The sequence below is a fragment of the Chrysemys picta genome, chromosome 13 (assembly GCF_011386835.1).
Source record: "Chrysemys picta bellii isolate R12L10 chromosome 13, ASM1138683v2, whole genome shotgun sequence".
Taxonomy (NCBI): Eukaryota; Metazoa; Chordata; order Testudines; family Emydidae; genus Chrysemys; species Chrysemys picta.
Window position 1 is genome coordinate 44,741,853 of NC_088803.1, and position 12,235 is coordinate 44,754,087.

The window sequence follows — 12,235 nt, forward strand, 5'->3', positions numbered from 1 at the left end:
AATGAAGATCCCAGTGCTGAAAAGTGAGTTAATATGTTTGATTTGCTTTCTCTTGAGCTATTCGTTGCACCTTCTTGTGGTGACTTTGGAAAGAAATTAATCAAACACACATTGCAAATTGTCAAGTGAAAACGTTTATCTCGCTGCAATGTCTTCTAAGCATTTACAACAAGGAATCAAAATGATTAGAGCAATCTATGAAGTATCATTTCAACGTCTAAGCTACTTTCTCCCTGTTGTTGTAATTTGAACCAATAATGTGGTTCCTCAGTTAGGCATTTGGTACGTAGATGTGTGGTCTTTGTCTTGTGTGTTCCTGGATTTTTCTAGTGCTGTTGAAATTCCAAGATGCTGCAGTCTGTTCAAGATTGTAGATTGTCAACTGTCCTTGGAAGGAAATCATCCTTCAGGTCTATGCTTTGGTAACTTGCGTTCTGTAAGCTTGGTCGCTGTCCTTTTGGAAACCTCTCTCCAGGTGTGTGTGTGTGTGTCGCTTTGTCGTGCTTGCAGTGTCCCACAGCACATAGGACCTGAGAAGGGCTGAGCAGTCACCACTCTGATTGAAGCCAATAGCAGCTGGGGGTGCTCAACCCCTCTGGAAATCAGGCCCATACTCTTAGACAGTCGGACTCCCTGTGCGTTCTCTCAGTTTTGCAGCCCCAACCACTTGATTCTACTTGTTGATATCTTAGCCTGAGTCTGTGCTAGGTTTCTGGGGCATTTTTTTCTCCACTTCTGCTAATCTCAGTGATGCTCCATCAGTGGCTCCTGCAGCATTTTTACTAGGGATGTAAATAACGTGTAAAAACAATAACCATGTAACCAATTAAAATTCTATCGGTTACACAGTTAAACTTTTAACCAGGGAACTAGGGGTACGAAGGGTGCTGCACCACGCCCATATTTTAGGAGGGGGTCCGCTGCCGGCCTCGCGCCCGGGAATCCCCCGCTGCCAGCCCCGCACGTGGGGGTCCCCACTGCCGACCTAGTGCCCGGGGATTTTGGCTGCCGACCCTGCGCCACGGATCCTAGCTGCTGCCCCGCCCTTAGAGCTCTGTGCAGGGTGGCAGCAGAGTCCCGGGCGCGTGGCGGCAGCCGGGACCTCGTGCATGCTGGGACCCCGGGGGCAGGGCTGACAACTGGTACCCTGGGAGCCGGGCTGGCAGCTGGGACCCCGGGCGGAGTTTAATCGTTAACAGAAACTGATAAACATCAAGCTTATTGGTTAACCGGTTAAACTTTTACATCCCAAATTTTTACCATGATATAATTTACCTCTTCTCAGAGCATGTTGTGCAAAGATTAGGCACTGCCCCTTGTGGACTGAAGCTATCAAGAGTGCAGTGAAAATGGAAGGGATGAGTTGGACCAATGTCTACATGAAACTTTTTACAGATTTTCAGTTACCCAGTAAGTGGAAGGCTTATTTTTTTTATATCTGTTTATTTGTTAATAACATGGCTCTCTTCTGTTTCGCCTTATTGTCTAATTGGCTTTTCTCCTTTTGGCAAAGGAAGTCTGCTCTCTCCTGCCATGAGTAAAGCTTTTTACAGACAATCAGAAGGGAAAATGCAAAGCAAATGTCGCCAGATCCTTCCAAAAGGAAAATGGCCCTCAGAACGCTGAGATGTTTGCAGCAACCCCAAGGAAACAATAAAACAAATGCCAAGCTGTATTTATGGGAACTGAACTATCCCTTAGGAGTCCATGGGAAGCAGGATTGTGAGATATGAGCTGGCCAGTTGTGCCAGTGAAAGCAGTGAAATGAACCTAATGGGCTCGCTAATGACCTCCAATGGGATAGGTGCAGTGTCGCTCCCATGGGAGCGCCATGTGGACTCATGCCTGGGGAAGCACACTCCCTTCCTGGAGCACTGGATAGCACAAGGAGAGCACAGCTGGTGTCAGGTGTACACGGAATAGGAGACGTGACCCTGTCAATTAAACTAATGCTGACAGTGGCACCAGTCCAGTGGAGCCATTGTAGCTGGCACCTCTATGTGTAGCCCAAGGCAAGGAAAGGCTGTAACCCTTTCACACCTGCTCAGGGACCACATGCAGGCAAGGGACCTGATGGTGCGAGTGTTCACCACCACATGGTACACACTGCTGGGAGTTTCAAGGGACAGAATATTCTCAATCTTGATTCTTCAGTAGCCCTCCCCGGAGTTAAGTGTTAGCCTAAGTGTGAGTTCCTTTTTGCACACATGCAAAGAACACATAATAGAATATTCTATAACCATCTTTCCCACAGGCCTGCTCTAGGACTGTCTATTTAAACATCTCCTTTACCTTGACAATGCTTTGAAGATATTTGATTTATTATGAGTAGATTGCCTGACAATAACCATTTCTGTCTATCAACGCAGATCTATATTTGTCTCCTTTCTGGGACATAACAAAGTATTGCGTTAATCCATTATTTGGAATAGTTGACACAGCAGTCACTGTTTCAGATAGTGAAGCTCCTTTCAGAGGTTGTTTGCTTTATCTACAAACCATAACTCTTTAGAAATAGCAAAAATATTAACAAAAATAGGTGGAGAAAGCAACAAGGTGTCCCTGTCAGTGCATGTGCGAGGATTGGATCCCTGCAGAATCTGCCATGCCACCGTAAGAAATCAGCAATTGCTTTTCCTTTTCAAGTGCTTGTGCAGATTCCCTTTGTTTTCTACACCCATTTCAAGTGCAGATTTCTATGCACACACTTTAGATTCATAGTGAACGTGAAAACAATTGCACCAAGCTGCAGTTTCCTCCTGGATCAGAGATGGGTGAAAGCAGTGTCCTGGCTTGTTACTTTTTGTGCCATCTTTGGTGCCGTTCCCATGAAAAAGATAGCTTTGACCAATCCTGCTTGTACCACCCACCAAAATTTAATTTTTTTGTTATCACCCACCATGCAAATAAATCAAGAGCTTGTTTTGAATGCAAACATGAAAAAGGCAGAGACTAGTAAATTGTTGTTTTAGTGTGGACTGTGTGTGTTGTGCTGGATAATGCAAAAACTGCACAGTCCTTGCACAAAGGAGAAATACTATAGTGCTCTTAGAAATCATCATTTTCCATCAGTCTGAAACACTTTGTCGTGGTTGATTTTAACTGAACCAAATTGACAGGCATCAACTCTGAACAGGGATGCTAGGGTGGATCGGAATTTCCTCTTTGCTTGAAGAGAACTGGCGCATTGGTCACGTTAATCTGGCCGACAAACAGACAGAAAACAGAGCAAAAGGATCAAAGGTTTCCTCCAAATCTTGGAGTGATCCCTGCTCTCCTGCCTCTGGTGGAGGAACCTCACCGAGTGCGATGCTCTACAGATATGAAGCGTAAATGTAGCACTAACTGTGTATTGCACCCACAAAACCCCCTATGTGATAGAGACAGCACAGAGCCTGGCCCTGTACTGCTTGAATTGGGGGTGGGAGGTGGAGACTGGGAGGCTGGCTGCTATATTATTTTTAGGGCCTACCTCTCTTCTGTCATATGGCTCCCTTACATGTTTCTGCTGTTTAAACTGAAGCATTCCACTTGATATTCAAGGCCCTCCCCCATACTCCCCTCCCCCAATAATTTAGACACAGTAACCTCCACTGCCTATGCACAGGCTCTCTCTTGACTGAGTGACACCCCTGCTTCCCCCCAAAACTCCCCATGGAGTGGAATGGCACTCCTCAAGAGAACGAGCAGGATTTGCCCTTATGTTGAGCCTTTTCCTTGCTACAAAGAAGAGCAATAAGGATGTGCCTCTTGCTAAGGCCTGTAGGGAATTTAATCCTGCATTTTAAAACCATTTAGCAATGAGGGTTTCCTCTGAAAGTTGGCACCTGGCAGCAGGCAGCACCCCCTCCCCCAGTGCTACTGCACTTGAACCTGGGACCTTCTGGCCCAGTGCCGAGAATGCTGAGTCACACTGGCATATTTATGACCAGTGATAAGTAGGCCGCAAAGTCGGTGTTCAGATCAGCTCTGGGTTCTTCTCTGGAGCACTTAAGGTCTTTACCTTCCCTCCTCTGTGCCTCTGGTGTGTTTTTTTTTTTTTTTTTTTTTTTTTTTTTTTCAATCCATCCAAATCTTTCCCTGTGGCCAGTTTGGCTCCAGCTCTCTCTTCCCTGTACATACAACCCATTATCTGGGTTCCCCCATGTCTCAAGGGCCTCAGGACACACTGGGTGCCTCAGGCCATGGAGCAGCCGTGGAGCATAAACAATTTTACTATCGTATCCACATAGCAGCCCTAGCATCCTCTGTTTTAAAAAGCACCATCCATATTGGCGGGGATTCACCCAGGGGAGTTGGGCCCATACCCTGTGGTGGTCCCACTGTACATAGACGCTGCAGAGTGGGGAAGCAGGAAGCCCCAGCAAGCCCTGCCTGCCACAGAGATCGGTTATACACACAGAGATGGTCAACACACATTTAAATTTTTTTTTTTTTTAAGTCAAAGTTTTTTAAATTGAAATTTTCAAACTTGAAAAACAAACAAACCAATACCCTAATCAAAAATGCTGTGGGAAGTTTTTTAGCTTTTTTGCCAGCTGTGGTTACACCCAACTCTGCATAGTCTAGCAGAAGTGGGGGAATATAGGGGTAGCGGGTAGAGCTGTCAGCATGGACTGGAGCCATAAACCACCTGGGGTGGGGGGTGTGACACAGGGGTCCCAGTCACCATTTCAATTCAGCAACTGGAATAACAGCCACATAGGAGTTTCTGAGCAGCCGCTGCCCAGGCAAACAGCGTCGCGTTTGGCTCTTTCACTGAGGCTGAATCCTGTGCCCCTGTAAAGGAGAAGAACTTGTTGGTTGAAGAACAGGCCTTAGATTGTGAGTGAGGGGAGAAGCCAATGCCTAGACAAAGTGCAGTGTTGCCAACGCCAGGTGCTGAAAAATGTCAGGTCCAAGAAAATCCTGATTTAAAAAAATAATAATAATAATGTTATTTGGCTCTGTCTATTTGCATCCTGGGTTTTGTACCTTTAGGACACACAATTGCAAGCTTCTCACTGCAACCAGTAGGGCTAGAAATTTACTTTTGTTATTTGTTTTAATGAAAGCTGGGATTCTCACTTAATCACATGATTCCAGAAGCTGGGGCATTAAGAGAAACACAAAACACTGAGACTTGCCAACGCTGCAAAGAGAAATTGAGCCTGCAGAAAGATTTGGGCTTAATACTTGGACCTGTTCAGAACTGGTGGGAACTAGTCCACTCTTCTCTCTCTTTATGGATACAGCTGTTATTCTGCCTCTCCAATGAGGGTGACTTCCTGAATTTCAAGGTAATAAAGGCTAACCACTGGAAAAGTACAGGACAGAGTTCACTTTTTAAGGGGCAGCACCCTACAATTTTTTCAGCCCCGCACAAAGAATGTATTCCTTGTTTAAATAGCCTTCCTTAACTCCTTTTTTTAACTTGAAAAGCGGCTGCAGTACAATATATAATTTGTACTGTATTACTTAGAGACCAACTTTTTCACATGGGAATTTGAACGGGGCCCCAAATAGCAACATAACTTAAAATATGGGCATTGTGGAAAGGAAAAGAGGGGTGTCAGACCCCCTCTCGCAACTAGCATGGCTACGTAATATCCACCCGCTTCATCAGAAGCATTTCATAGGGAGACGCAATAAGGGAAAAAGATCAATAGATTTTAAGGGCAGAAGGGACCGTCCATTATGATCATCTAGCTTGATCTCCTGCATAACACAACATAACAGAAACTCGGTAATTTCTGCATCAAGCCCTGTGTTTGAGCTATAGTGTAACTTTTAAAAGATATCCAAAGTCTTGATTTTAAAAGTTCAATTTGTAATAAATGCTTCAAAACGCAGACAGCAGCTTTGGAAAATGTTCCAAATACATTATGTTCTCTTCAAAAACATTAGTTCTGTGATGTTATCGGCATGCTAATAAAATGCCATCTGAAGCTTCTTGGGAGGTTTTCTTACCACCCTGATGGCAAAGGTCCTTTGTGTATTGTATTAACCTTTGCACAACATTTTTCAAGAAAGTAAGGCTACGAAGAGCATTTGGGGAATGTGAAGTAGTGACGTTGCAAAGGAGAGACATTGGAGTAGGAAGTGACTCTGTGATATTTAGTTTCTCTTGCTTCGCAGTATTTAGAGGAATCCCAAACAACATTTTTAATTTTCAGCATAAAGCAGGACTCTTGTTAGGCAGGATCTGTACCAGAACTGATCATTTTGATTCCCGAACAACATATCTTATGTTAGTGATGTTTTTATTTATAAAATTTATTTATTTATTTTTATTTCATAGTTTAAAATATATGGATTCTTGCCTAATTCACAATATTTTGGAAAATCCAACTAGCGATACAGCAGTAACAGCCAGGATTGACTGTCAGCCACCTTTTAGATTTTCTTGAAGTTTTCTCCATAATAGCTATAATGTAGCTTGTTGTTTAATTTCCTTTTCGGGAGAAAACCCAGAAAAGTTATAGAATTATTTAATGGAAATATTTAGGCATAGAAAAGACAAAAAAAATCTGATAATTTCAAAAAGGTTAAATAAATAATTTATTAATGAGGTGAATAGAGACATTTAGGTACCTTAGGGAAAAGCTTATTTTTAGCTAGATGAGTGCAACTGCTTTCATACATATACTATGGATGCTAGAAACATACATGAAAGATCGCTCGTAGCTTTCTGCATGTGCACATCAGCTTCATATCTAAAATCTCAGCTGTTTGGGTTCGGTTTTGTTTTATTGAGGGAGAGCTTCAAATCAACAGACCATTTGCCAAGTTGCATTTTCAGAAAGTTAAAAACATGCCACCATCTTATTCGACGTGACCCAGCTACCTGAAAGGGCTTCACACTTACAATCAGTTGCAGTAGTACATTCATTTCTGTCACATAGATCTAAATAGATGAATTGGCCATCTGCAATTAATTCGCATTGTACAAATAGTTTGAAAACTTAGCAGTCCATATTCAGGACAGAACAATCTATTTTTAGCTTTTCAAGCGAATCAGTGACATTCTTTCAATTTTTTTCCAGCTTAATTAACACACAAGAAATTTGTAATCTGAGAAGGCAGCAGAAACAGAAATCCCTGAAACCTATGAATATGTAAGAAAGCAGAAGATGGCAGCTTTGTGAGAGAAATGGGCAGCTGATAGGAAAAAAAATGTGTGGTGATTTGTGAGGGGAGGGGAGGTGTTCCTTTTTAATAGGGGGACAGACTAATTTTATACAGCATATTTGTTGATTTTTGAAGCATACATTTACAACTGCTAAATCCTGAATTCATTATTCTGAACATGGCAAGAGCTACGTGGAGGCTGACATTTTCCCTACTTTCTAAAGGAGATGCACAACTACAAAAAGAGGAAGAGTACAGATAACTAACTTCATGTACAACAGTCATCGTAGAATGGCCTAGCTTGGGGTTGGGCCTGAGACCCTTTGCTCACATGTGTTTGCAAGACTGGAGCTTTGTACAGACATGTGTGTGTTCTTCCGTGTTTCACATTTTGCAAGCAAACAGGAGGAGTTCAGATATAATCACCATTTTCATTATAAACCTGCAGTGGCAAATGCAAAACTGTACATGCATGTCTAAATGAATGAAATACATCACTAATGAGAGGATATTAATTGAAGGCTTAAAGGCAAAACTGTCACTGTGGCCGTAGGAAAAATGTTGGTTCTAGAGACAAAGATGGAACAGGAGAAGATTGAAAAGTGAATGAAGGAACAAACTCCAAGCACAGTCATTGAATAAAAAGTAATAGGCGTTTCTTTAAAATAATTGTAAAGTCTCTGCACATGGAAATGGGCATTTGTGTGTACAGATTCACACAATATTAGCTGCAACACTTGTCAGCAGCCAGGGCCAGCTCCAGCATTTCTGCTGCCCCAAGCAAAAAAAAAAAAAAAAAAAAAGCCGCGATTAGCGGCGGCGGCAGTTCAGCGGCAGGTCCTTTGCTCCTAGAGGGAGTGAGGGACCTGCCGCCCCCTAATTGCCGCAGGTGCCGCCCCTCTCCCTTGGCTGCCCCAAGCACCTGCTTGTTAAGCTGCTGCCTGGAGCCGGCCCTGTCAGCATCCATTGGGAATCAACACACAGTGTCTGTACAGTGTGAGAGCTTGTAGAATATCTTCCCAAGTAAAAAGAAAGCTTGATAAATAGCTGATTTGGAGTGGGCAAGTAGAGAAACGAATGCTAATAAATGTTCACCCTCTTTGGGAGCTCTGTAAAAGACTCCCATGGACTGGGCCAAGGGCAATATTTTCAAAAGCACCCACGTGATTTAGGAGCCTACATGCCTAAGAAACTTTTGAAAATGGGACATAGGCTCCTAAATCACATAGGCCACTTTTAAAAGGTATTTAGGTGCTTAAAGATGCAGATAGTAGTATTTTCAAAAAGGCCTAGGTGCTAACTCCCATAGTTGCCTACGTGCTTTTGAAAATCCCATTTTGTGCCTAATTACATTTAGAAATCTGGCCCACAGGCACTTCTGAAATTTTTACCCCAAAAGCAAGTTTCAGTTGCCCAGCTAGCTTCAGTAGGAAAAGATTATCAGAATTAATTGCAGAAACCTTTTAAACTCCTTCTGTAATACTTATTCATGAACCAACCCAACCCTGTGACAACTTACAAACAAGATGTGCACCAAAAAAGTGCATTTTACAAGCAGATGGCTAAATTTAGCTCCCAAAACCATAAGCACCTTTGAACACATGAAGCTAGGTAGACTCCATGACTATCATCCAAAACGATGTGTCATTTTGAATTGTCAGTTCAGGAAACCATTTCCTGAAGAGTGTAATTGACTTGTTTAATGCTGATAGGTTATGTGACATAACATCAGTATAGTAGAACCTCAGAGTCATGAACAACTCGGGAATGGAGGTTGTTCGTAACTCTGAACAACACGTTATGGTGGTTCTTTCAAAAGTTTACAACTGAACATTGACTTAATACAGCTTTGAAACTTTACTATGCAGAAGAAAAACGGTGCTTTTAACCATCTTAATTTAAATGAAACAAGCACAGAAACGGTTTCCTTACCTTGTGAAATCTTTTTTGTAACTTTCCTTTTTATTTTAGTAGTTTACATGTAATACAGTACTGTACTGTATTTGCTTGGGGGGGAGGGAGGGTCTCTGTCTGCTGCCTGATTGTGTACTCTGGGTTCCAAATCAGGTGTGTGGTTTACTGGTCAGTTCGTAATCTGGTGTTTGTAACTCTGAGGTTCTACTACTTTACAGGTGAGATTTCTTCAAGTACAGCAAAGCAATGACTGCTCCATTGAATTCAGCAAACCTCTCACACCTACATCAACTTTCTGGGAGCACCGGTCAATCATGAGAAAGTCCCGATTTATCAATAATAGCCCATTTAGAATTTTTTGAAGACTGTAATTTTATTACCAGAATTTATTTGCTAGGAAGTATTTAAAATTATTTAAGCCCAATCATATATTTGTGACTATATTTATTTATGCCACTGTTCTCAATGTGTGTTAGGGAATTCCTTTCCTGTATTTCACTGTAGCTGTATGGAATCTACAGGAATTTACTGTTCATGCCTCTGCCTGCTTTCTGGTAATGTGCCCTCTTTGTCATATGATACCTTTCTTCACTTGTATTAAAAATGTTCAGCTCTTGTAAATGTGACCTCCAGTCTTATAGTCTGAAATCTACAATTCAGTTGTAATGCCAGCCATAAAGGGCCCACTTTTCAGGACTGTCTCACTTGCATGTATTGTTACCATCACTGCATGCATTATTGTGGCAATTGTATGACAAATTAGGCATGCATTTTGGAGCCTATAATTGAACATGTGTAATTTTTGAAAATAGAGGCCTAAAATAAGGTGTTTTTTTTTAAATTTTGTTAAAAATGTTTGTCACTGCAAAAGTTTTACATGAATGCATCCTATATTTAAAAGGGTGTTATATATACACACACACACACACACACACACACACACACACACCATTAGATTCTAATGTCCTTATTATTTAGAAACAATAAGAATGTTATAAAGCTGCCCAGAAGTATAGAGAAAGTAATAGCACATTTCCATCTGTGATTAAAGAGGCATGTGGCTAGTGAGTGGAATGAACTGTCAGAGAGTGTTGAAGAGAAAGGAGTGAAGTTGTGAACTAGTGTTTGCAGCTTAGTTTTCTGGAATCTAGAAATTTCTGGAAGGTGAGAAGGGTATCCCATACAATGTTCTATAGAAATCTGTCTTGCTCATCTTAACTTTTAAGTCTTCGTAGTGTTGGATTTGCTTGGTATTTTTCATTCTAACTGTAGTAGACATGAAAGCTGCTGATCAGTGCTACAAACTGGAGTTGAATGTTTTGCAATTACCAAACATCCGTGTAAAAATGTATCTGACTCTATGGGCCTGATTCTCATTTGCACTGAAGTCTCTCTATAATGAAAACTATACATGCATAAAGTTGAAAGAGGTGGTAGGAAACAAATATATTTCTTCTGAAGTAAAATGTAAATATTGTCAAGAATGTATAGACAGGATTCATGCTCATCTCAAAATGTGTGGTCCTGTCTGGCCAGCTCAGCACCAGTGCACTGGGCTTTTAGCACATTAGGACTGATTTGATTTAACTTCATAAGAAGTTAGGTGCTGAAAAAACAAATAAGCTGGTTAAAGTGCATGAGTATCTATAAGCAGATACATAAGAATTGCAGGCCTAACTAATTAATGAGCTGGAATTTGGTTACTGTGTTTGACTTACAGAATTGCAAGTTTTTCATTCTGGACAATAGGTGTATGCTCTTGTGTGTCTGAGGAATAACTATGCTTACAAAGCAAATCACATACTAGGTGTTTTGAGTTTCATTTCATAAAGGCTTTGTGAGGATTTTTTCACTGAGTATTTTCACTGCATTAAAACAAAAAACAATGGGCTTTTCAGTGGAAATCACAGCCACCTTGCCACAGCATGGCAATCACTTTTTGTGCTTTGTTTGAGGAAGGGAAAATTTCATCCTTAAAGTATAATTAAGTACAATAATAAACAGGAAATCGATCCCAAAAGTCTGATTCTCTTTGTTTTAAGAAAGTCTGTATCTCTTGTGAGGATATTGAGTCTCTAAAACACCTATTTAGTGTAACAGTTGCAAAATAAGTAAGGTAGTCAGTCATACCATTGGCTTTTATAGTCCAGCTGGTTACTTGCCAATGTAAACAACAACTTAAAGGCTTATTTTTACTAGAATTTATTTTCATGTGCATTTCAAATATAGTCTGATGTGAACCATTCCAATGTATCCCTAATTGCCAAGAGGAATAACTATTTAACTACTTATTGGAATAATGTTGTTGTTTATCAAAGAAACTGACCCAAATTGTCATCTCTAAAGCTAGAATAAACCTCCTCTTCTACTTTATTCATTTTCTTCTTCCAGGTTACTCTTAGAAAAGGAAAACAGAATATTTCCTTTTATTTTTTTTAAACACAGAGATTAAATCTATTATTCTTTTCTCTGAATAGCCTTGCAGCCCAATGTATTGTCTGTTGTTGAGTCAGATTACACACTGTACAGTAGTCAAGTCTTTAAACCATTGCATCATTAAATAACAGTAAGTACTTTATTGCTGCTGAATCACTTACGGGAAAGATGGGTTTATCACCTATTTACAAGTGCAGCACAGGCCCAAAATATTTCGTACATCTCCATGTACAGCCTAACCTTCTAATTGGACAAATGATTTAAATGGAATAGCTCTTTGCAACTGTTCTAACCCAGTGGGTTCTCAACCAGGGGTGGGCCCCCTCTGGGGCCGCATACAGGTTTCAGGGGGTCCACCAGGCAGGGCCAGTGTTAGACTTGCTGGGGCCCAAGGCAGAAAGCTGAAGTTCCACCACATGGGGCTGAAGCCTGGGACCCTGAGCCCTTCCACCTGCAACTGAAGTTGATGCCTGAGCAACTTAGCTTCCTGGGGTCCCCTGTGGCATGGGGCCCCAGGCAAATGCCCTGCTTGCTACCCCCTAATGCTGGTCCTGGCTTTTACATGCAGAAAACTAGTTGTTGTGGCACAGATATTTTATAGCATGGGGGGGAAGAGGGGCTCAGAAAGGAAAAGGTTGAGATCCCCTGTTCTAACCTATTCTGCTTGCAAAATATTAAATAGAGGGAAATGCAGTAAATAGTGCAGTAGGATCTGTAAGCTCTTGCCTAGCCTCAGAGTTAAAATTGAAATTGCTCCAATTTGTTTGGTTCTAGT

General features: G+C 41.4%; 1 protein-coding gene and 1 long non-coding RNA gene across 7 annotated transcripts in view; both read left to right on the forward strand.

The window, feature by feature from the left end:
• The window catches only part of LOC101939669 (uncharacterized), an 81,467-nt gene extending 70,423 nt beyond the window's left edge, over positions 1-11,044 (forward strand). For all 4 annotated transcript variants that reach the window (XR_010592317.1, XR_010592316.1, XR_010592318.1 and 1 more), the window contains 2 exons: positions 1,286-1,410; positions 9,243-11,044. This is a non-coding gene — a long non-coding RNA (uncharacterized LOC101939669). The remainder of the gene's footprint in view (positions 1-1,285; positions 1,411-9,242) is intronic.
• Positions 1-12,235, forward strand: part of GNAS (GNAS complex locus) — a 246,184-nt gene that overhangs the window by 70,890 nt on the left and 163,059 nt on the right. The gene's annotated exons all lie outside the window — the stretch shown is intronic.